The sequence below is a fragment of the Schistocerca gregaria genome, chromosome 10, assembly GCF_023897955.1.
Source record: "Schistocerca gregaria isolate iqSchGreg1 chromosome 10, iqSchGreg1.2, whole genome shotgun sequence".
NCBI lineage: Eukaryota > Metazoa > Arthropoda > Insecta > Orthoptera > Acrididae > Schistocerca > Schistocerca gregaria.
Window position 1 is genome coordinate 12310428 of NC_064929.1, and position 8706 is coordinate 12319133.

Here is an 8706-nt window from a genome sequence, read left to right on the forward strand (position 1 = left end):
AACAAATCCGTTGGAATTCGATTACTCGATAAATAGTGCAATTCTCAAGGCTGTCAATTCAACTAAGTACCTGGGTGTTAAAATTACAAACAACTTCAGTTGGAAGGACCACATAGATAATATTGTCGGGAAGGCGAGCCAAAGGTTGCGTTTCATTGGCAGGACACTTAGAAGATGCAACAAGTCCACTAAAGAGACAGCTTACACTACACTCGTTCGTCCTCTGTTAGAATATTGCTGCGCGGTGTGGGATCCTTACCAGGTGGGATTGACGGAGGACATCGAGAGGGTGCAAAGAAGGGCAGCTCGTTTTGTATTATCGCGTTATAGGGGAGAGAGTGTGGCAGATATGATACACGAGTTGGGATGGAAGTCATTACAGCATAGACGTTTTTCGTCGCGGCGAGACCTTTTTACGAAATTTCAGTCACCAACTTTCTCTTCCGAATGCGAAAATATTTTGTTGAGCCCAACCTACATAGGTAGGAATGATCATCAAAATAAAATAAGAGAAATCAGAGCTCGAACAGAAAGGTTTAGGTGTTCGTTTTTCCCGCTCGCTGTTCGGGAGTGGAATAGTAGAGAGATAGTATGATTGTGGTTCGATGAACCCTCTGCCAAGCACTTAAATGTGAATTGCAGAGTAGTCATGTAGATGTAGATGTAGACATGTAGATGAATGTAGGGGTCAGGGAAGTCCTATCTGACCTACCAGTCTCTCGGAACCTACAAGATGATGCTACGCTCTTGTCGGCGGTGATTTTGGAAGAACTGCGAGAGGCTCTGTTGCGTGGCTCTCCCAACAAAACGCCTGGCACTGACGGCCTCCCTCTTGAATTTTACAAGCGGTTCTTTGATCTCATGGGCCCAATGTGGGTCAGGATGTACAGTGAACTCCTGGACGCCGATTTTCAGGTACCATCTAACTTTACTGAGGGTCTCTTGATCCCTGTGCCCAAACCCGGCGGAGGCCGTCGCCCTCTTGATTTTCGCCCGTTGACAATGCTAAACACTGACTATAAGCTGTTGACACGCATGCTCCGTGAGAGGCTCAAACCTACGGTAATGGCGGCCATTCACACTGATCAAACCTGCCTCGGGGGCGACACTAATGTGTTTACGACTTTAAGCACCTATAGAGACGTGGTGACGCTCATGCAAACTTGCCGCCTCCAAGGCGCTCTTGTTGCGCTGGACTTCGACCATGCTTTCGACCGCGTTAACCATGGTTTCCTGCGTGCTGTTATGGAACACATCGGTGTCCCGCGTCTGACGACGTCTGTTGTGCTTCGATTGATCCATGGGGCTGTCACGAGGATTATGATCAACGGCTGTCGGTCCGCCCGCGTCCGTGTCAACAGGTCCGTCCGGCAGGGTTGTCCTCTTTCTGCCATGCTCTTCGCCGTTGCCCTCGAACCAGCTCTTCACGGACTACGGCGACGCTTAGAAGGACTTACCCTCCGTTCCGTAACCTTTCGATGTGGTGCATACGCCGACGTTGTGATGTTCTTAGCACGGTCTGGTGACGAATTATACACGGCGTTTTCCTGGCTCCACCAGTATGGGGCGGTGGCAGGCAGTGTGCTCAACCTTCGGAAATCACGCTACATGGAGGTAGGACGAGGAATGCCTGCAGGTCTGACCGTACCTCTGACAGAGGTCCCGATGCTCAAGTGTTTAGGGATATCACTCCATCGACAAATACAACGCACGGCGGCCTTTACGTATCGTATGGTCTTACGACGACTCCGTTTAGAGGCTCGTCTCAATAAATTCAGATCATTGAACATTTTGCAACGCGCCCAATACGTCAATGTGTACATGGCTTCTCACCTTAACCATTACGCCCATGTACTGCCGATAACGGACACGATGGCTTCCAGGATACAGGCAGTGTTTGGATACGTGGTGAACGATGGTGCAGTTTTCAAGATCCGTTTTGTTACGCTTGCTTTACCCTTCGACAAAGGCGGTGTTGGACTCACTCACGTCAAGCACAGAGCGCTGGCACTGTATCTCCGTTCCATGAGGCGACTCTGGCTTTCACCAACAGCCAGTCTCCCCGGCCTACTGATTGAAGAAGTGGCCCCACGTACGCTGTACCCACCGGTACCAGTTGGACATTTATCGCCCTCGCTGTCACATATTAGAACGTTTTTCGTAGAGCATAGCTATGTGTTGCGGGTTATATCGAAGACACGGAATCCGACAGCGAAGACTTATTATAGTGCTCTCCAGCACTGGACTCCGGATAACGACATTGTACGGCGCCACCCTACGGTCGACTGGCCACGGGTATGGCGAGCCATCCACGCGCCGTTCCTGTCTACTTTCGTGCGGTCGACGTGGTATGTGGTCGTTAACGAGAAACTTCCAACCCGACAACGGCTGCATGCCATTCACCTAATTGACGACCCTGTGTGCCCCCGTTGCACGACGTTAGACACGGACGAACATAGACTGAACTGTGGCCCCGCGCGTGAGTGCTGGAAACTGATCCGCCAGATCCTGGCTTTCCTGCTCCGCCGCCCCTACGTTTCGATTTTACCCCAAGAACTCTTTCATCCCGACGCTGTCTATTTCCCTATGGCCCGGATGAATGCGGTTAATTGGGTACGAGGAATGGCGATACACTACATATACCGCGATGGAGACAAAGGCGTCCTCGATTTATGATACTATATGATCGACGAGTTTCTGGTCTTAACGAACAGACAGGATTACCGGAACATTTTTGCGAACTATTTGGGTTCGTCATTCATGGACCCACCACCCAGCTGGGGTGTGCCGGGTGTGAGAAGACATTAACTTGTAGATGTGATCTTTCCACGATTCCCCTATGGTAACAGAAACAGTCTCTGACTGTGTGCAGCGGCCCCGGGCGCTCCAACGATTGGTGGCTGGTGATGTCCAATGTAATGACGACCGCCCGTTCCTGGCCGCCCGCCTAGCAATGTGACCGCGGCGAGCAAGATGGCCCTTTTTAGTTCACTTTATTGGCAACTTTTTGCGCATGGCTGCCTTGTTTTTTTTATGCATTCTCTGCTTTGTGAGAAATATTTGAAAAACTGAAACAAAATCGTTTTTGTCTTATTTGGTTTGTTTTCATTAAGTGTGATAACTGCAGGTGTCTCTCTTTTTCCTGTGATTTGATAGCAAAGATTTTGTGTTTAGTATGATGAACGTTAAAATTAATTTCTGAAAAAAATTAACTTTTGCATCATTCTTCAATAAAACCTTCTGTATGATAAAAAAAAAAGTGTTCAGCACGATGGGATGAAAGGAAAAAAAAAGTGCTCTGCGTGACGGATTGTCGTCCTAGGGGCCCGGATTCGATTTCCGACTGGGTTGGGGATTTTTTCCGCTCGGGGATTAGGTGTTGTGAAGTCTTCATCATCATTTCATCCCCATCCGGCGCGCTAGTCACCCAATGTGGCGTCGAATGTAATAAGACCTGCACCAAGGCGGTCGGACCTGCCCCGTAAGTGGCCTCCCAGCCAATGACTCCAAATGCTCATTTCATCATATATACCCGAATTTTGTTATTTTCTTTGCTCACTTTCAGATTTCCATCATTCTTATTTCCTTTATATCTTCGTCTCCCTTATATGTAGGGGAACAACGTTTGTTGGAGAAAAAATGTCTGCTGACACTTCCCAGTGACCCTAGGCGTGTTTTTATTATTGGTTATTCCCTGACAGGCGGAAGGGTTGAGGCACTCTGTGGGATGCGTAAGTAATGTATATCGTCTACAATACAGTTATCTTCTCCACTTGAAAGAATGTATGCCAAAGTAAAAAAAAAAAAAAAAAAAAAGTTGGTAGAGCACTTGCCCGCGAAAGGCAAAGGTCCCGACTTCGAGTCTCGGTGGAAAAAAAAAAAAGGTGGTAGAGCACTGGTCTAGTAATCCAGGGGTCGTAAGATCCATCCTCACTTGAGGAAGACGTATTTTGGAAATCAGTTGCGCGTCGTGGCCGTATAGCAAACAGTATGTGTGATGACGAACAATTAGCGACAGGCGTTTTATTAAGATTTACTCTCAGATGTGATTAAGGCGAATGGCGCAGATAAAGCATTTGCCAAAGCGGTACAGCATAAGGTGGGACGAGGCAGTCTGAATTACATTTTATAGATGTATTTCTCACATATCTCAGAGCCTGTCGTCGTCGTCGTCGTCGTCGTCGTCGTCACCGCTTCCTCTTCTGCAGAAGTAGCAAATGGCCATCGTAGCAAATGAGGCGAGGGACGCCCTGCCTTCGATTCCGAATGCACAAAGTATGTGGTCTTGTTTCCCAGTCTATATTTGGTCGGTCTCGTAAAAGGTTGAATGTAACGAATGGGTGTGAAAGAGCCAGGATCAGCGGCTCTGTAGAACGAAAACACAATTCCTCAGGGGTGTGAGCGTTTCGAGATGAGTCGTATACTAGTTTTAGTTGGTCGTCAGTGACCGTGTGGCCTAATGTATCAGGCATCGGATTTCCGATCCGAAGATTACAGGTTCGAATGCTGTCACGCTCGTGTTTTTCCAGTTCTGAAAAAGAAACATACCGTTTTAATGTAGCAATTGAGCATTACGAAACCGTCTGAATGTCACTGTCGACCATTTTTTGCTTGGAGATGCTCTTGAGCTTGAAACACACACAACAAGACCGGTGTTAACTAGCGAAATGGTCGGCAGAGTGCCGTCACCGCGAGTTTTGACTGACACTTGCACATCTAAAACAACGTCGGAAAGTAACTCGTTCGGCTTTTGAGTCACATCAAGTATGTGTGTTAATTTTGACGCCACTAGCTCTGCATGTTGTCATGCAATTCCTTTACCTCTCAGAAATTATTATGAAATAAAAGTGAAGTACGTGACGAGTGTGACGTTAGGAAAACATTAGGCAGCATGGAGAGTTTCTGTATGGGACCAACCAACCGAAACGAGTACTGTGTGACTTGCACCCGGCACGTATTCACCGAGGCAGCCGGCTAGCTCAGTCGGTAGAGCGTCAGATTCTTAATCCCAGGATCGTGGGTTCGAGCCCCACGCTGGGCGGAACGGAATTTTGTTCCGCTGCAGATGTAAATTACCGTTTTTCTGATTAACGTGATGTAATGGAAATAGCAACTTTAAACTTTGCCTACTTCTGTCAGTCGCAAGGAAACTGTATTTGAAGGTGAAGGTGATTTTGTAGACATGAGTGAAATACATGTTCTGAAAAGCAAGTGTTGTTGTTTGGAGAGCACATCGGTTGCCTGTCAAATGTGTAGCCAAGCAGTAATGGGTCGCCATAGCTGCAAATATTAGCCGGTAATATGAAGTGTTGTCAGCTGAAGTCTGATGATGCAGACGACCGTAAGGACGAAGTACGCAAGAGTACCGCTAGGACGCGACTCTTTAGCTCAGTGGCAGATCACTGGTCTAGTAAACCAAGAGTCGTAAGTTCCATCCTCACAGGAGGAAGACGAATTTTAGAAATCAGTTGCGCGTCGTGGCCGTATAGCAAACAGTATCTGTGATGACGAACAATTAGCGACAGGCGTTTTATTAAGAATTACTCTCAGATGTGATTAAGGTGAATGGCCAGATAAAGCATTTGCCAAAGCGGTACAGCATAAGGTGGGACGAGGCAGTCTGAATTACTTTTTATAGCTGTATTTCTCACATATCTCAGACCCTATCCTTCGGTCGTCGTCGTCGTCGTCGTCGTCGTCGTCGTCGTCGTCGTCGTCGTCGTCGTCGTCGTCGTCGTCGCCGCCGCCTCTTCTGCAAAAGTAGCAAATGGCCATCGTAGCAAATGCGGCGAGGGACGCCCTGCCTTCGATTCCGAATGCACAAAGTGTGTTGTCTTGTTTCCCAGTCTATATTTGGCCGGTCTCGTAAAAGGTTGAATGTAACGAATGGGTGGGAAAGAGCAAGGAACTGCGGCTGTGTAGAACGAAAACACAATTCCTCAGGGGTGTGAGCGTTTCGAGATGAGTCGTATACAAGTTATAGTTGGTCGTCAGTGACCGTGTGGCCTCGCATTCTGGCTCTAGCTGCCGACGCGTACGGACGTGTCACGGTTGCTGCGTGTAGTCAGTGTTTCGCCAGTGTTTACCTTTGCGTTTCGGTGTTTTTGAGTTTTGTGATTTTCTTCGTGTGTAACTCGTGTTTTTTCTGCCTCCTGTGTTCTGTTTTTGTGTTTTCTACCGACGATTATTTGTCGTTTGTGGAGTTTTCGGTAATTACCGGAATCTCCCCTTGTTTACTGCATACCATGGCTACGACTGTGAGGAAGAATACGCTGGTTTTTGCCTTCGCTAAGGAAACATGACTTGTTCAGCCGACTGCTCTGGAAATTCATGATTGGCTTGATCAGGTACTTGGCATAAATTCTGATATGGTGCATACCACTCAGCTAGATACTGACAACTACTGTGTTTTCGTAAAGTTTTTGGATCCCGTTTCGGTCGATAAAATTATTGGAAAATTTGGGTATCATGTCGAATTTTTGCATAGAGACGGCACTACAAGTAAAGTGGCTATCAGGAGAACTGATGCTCTTTATAGATCTGTGCGGGTGTTAAATTTACCTATCGAGATAGATAATGAGAAAATCAAGGTTGCCCTGTCTCAATATCGTGAGGTAAAGGATATAGTTAACAAACGTTGGTCGAAGCAATTTAAATTCAGAGCTTCAATGATATTCGTTCGGTAGAGATGGAAGTAAAGACGAATATCCCATCTCATATAACTGTTGACGGGCATAAAGCACACGTGATTTATACTGGTCAAACCCCTACGTGCCATATATGCAATGAATCGGGTCATTTAAGGCAGGACTGTCCCCGTCGTGTCTTTGTACTAAAAACAAATTTAGTCCAACGCCGCAAGATGACCTTGTGCGAAGTTTTGGCAACCGATAACACAGCCAATCAGGGTGAGGGTTCGGATCCTGTACCTAGTACTGGAACTATTGCTGTTGATGGCAGTGATTTTCCACCCCTGGTAACACGCTTCAATTGTGATTCCTCTGCCCGTGAGTTAGACGTACTAACCAAGAAACGACCACTTGAACATACAGATGATCATTCTGATGATGACACCTCCCGACAATCTACTGCTGTACGTAAACAGAAAGCTGGCGATGAAAATCTGCATGTGCCCCAAGACGGAATGCAAGTAGATTTAATTGCAGTTTCTGATACATCTCGCTCACTGCCAGAAAATGCAACGGCAGCTGCCGACAGCGAGAAAGTAGAAGTCCCCCAAGCAGTGACAACTTGCCCAGCTGTAAACAGCGATAATCAGCTGTTTACCGACGGGAAGTTCGCGGAAGCGGTAGAACAACAACACCGCGACACCGCAACACCACAGCAACCGGCACCAGAGTGTAAACAAGTGAAAGTGTTTACTCCTGAACCGGAAAATAAGCAAACACCGTCGCAAGCGTCACAACAACCGAAGGTAGCATGTAAACAGCAGGTCTCTCTAGACACTACTGCTGAAGCGGCCGCGTCGAGTGTTGCCACAACAAAATCAGGTCAGGGTTTTCAGGGCGTCCACCGCCGTACGCTAAAACCACAACCGAATCTTACTGTTTCTCGCACCCAAGCCAAACAAAAAGCGGCCAAGTCGGACGTAAAATCACAGAAAAATATACGATATGAAATTGTCAGAGAAGGTGCTCCAGATGAGCCTCCTGACACACTCAATGTCGAACAGCCCCTCAGTACTAAGGTGCGGGATGACAATGGCAGACAAACTAACGTTTAGCGACCGTGTTACTAGGACTGCTACCAAGTTCTGAATGACTGTAGTTCTAAACCGGATTTCAGCATACCAAAAGTACAACAGTTTTTTTTTTTTTTTTTTTTTTTTTGACCAACTTTGTCCGTGGCCAATAGCAAGTTAGAGATGCGAGCATACTCTATCACAACGATCAATATAAATAAAATTCGAACCTCATTAAAGCTAGCTGCTCTCAAGGAATTTTTGTATGACTCTGGAACCGATATCGCTTTTCTACAGGAGGTTGTAATGACGGAATTTGTAATACCAGGATACACCGCAATTGTTAACGTATCTTGTGACACACATACAGGAACAGCGGTTCTGCTCAGGGAAGGGATTCCCGTATCTCAAGTGGAGCGGTTGGAATCTGGAAGGGCAATTAGTATTAACGTTTTAAGTACCACATTGATTAACTTATACGCGCCTTCAGGAAATAGTAATAGACAGGACAGGGCAGCATTTTATAAAGAGGAACTTATATATTTATTACGTCGAAACCCAAACAGTTTTATAATGGGCGGTGATTTTAACTGTGTTTTAAATCGTAAAGATCAACAACCACATTTTAACGGTTCTTTAGAACTTAAACGCCTAGTAACCGACCTAAAACTAAAGGACGCATGGGAACTAAAATATCCAACGAAGGTTGAATATACGTATATAACACAGACTTCGCGCAGTAGAATAGACAGAATCTATGTTTCCCAAAACTTGGAAAGATGTCTACTAAATTCAGAAATCGTACCTGTATATTTTAGTGAACACTGCAGTATGAAGGCGTGCATTGATTTAGCTCCACAGCCGATTCAGATTTTTAGGAACCAGTGGCATCTAAATGTCTCTCTCTTAAAAGAGCAAGATTTGGCAGACGCGGTATCGGATGCGTGGACCTTATGTGTGCGATCGATCGAGAGGCACCCCACAGTATTAGACTGGTGGATTAA

General features: G+C 46.4%; 1 non-coding gene across 1 annotated transcript; it reads left to right on the plus strand.

Moving 5' to 3' along the window:
- Window positions 1-4968: 4968 nt before the first annotated feature.
- Trnak-cuu (transfer RNA lysine (anticodon CUU)) lies at window positions 4969-5041 on the plus strand. The gene has a single exon. It is a non-coding gene; the product is annotated as a tRNA-Lys (tRNA).
- Window positions 5042-8706: the final 3665 nt, after the last annotated feature.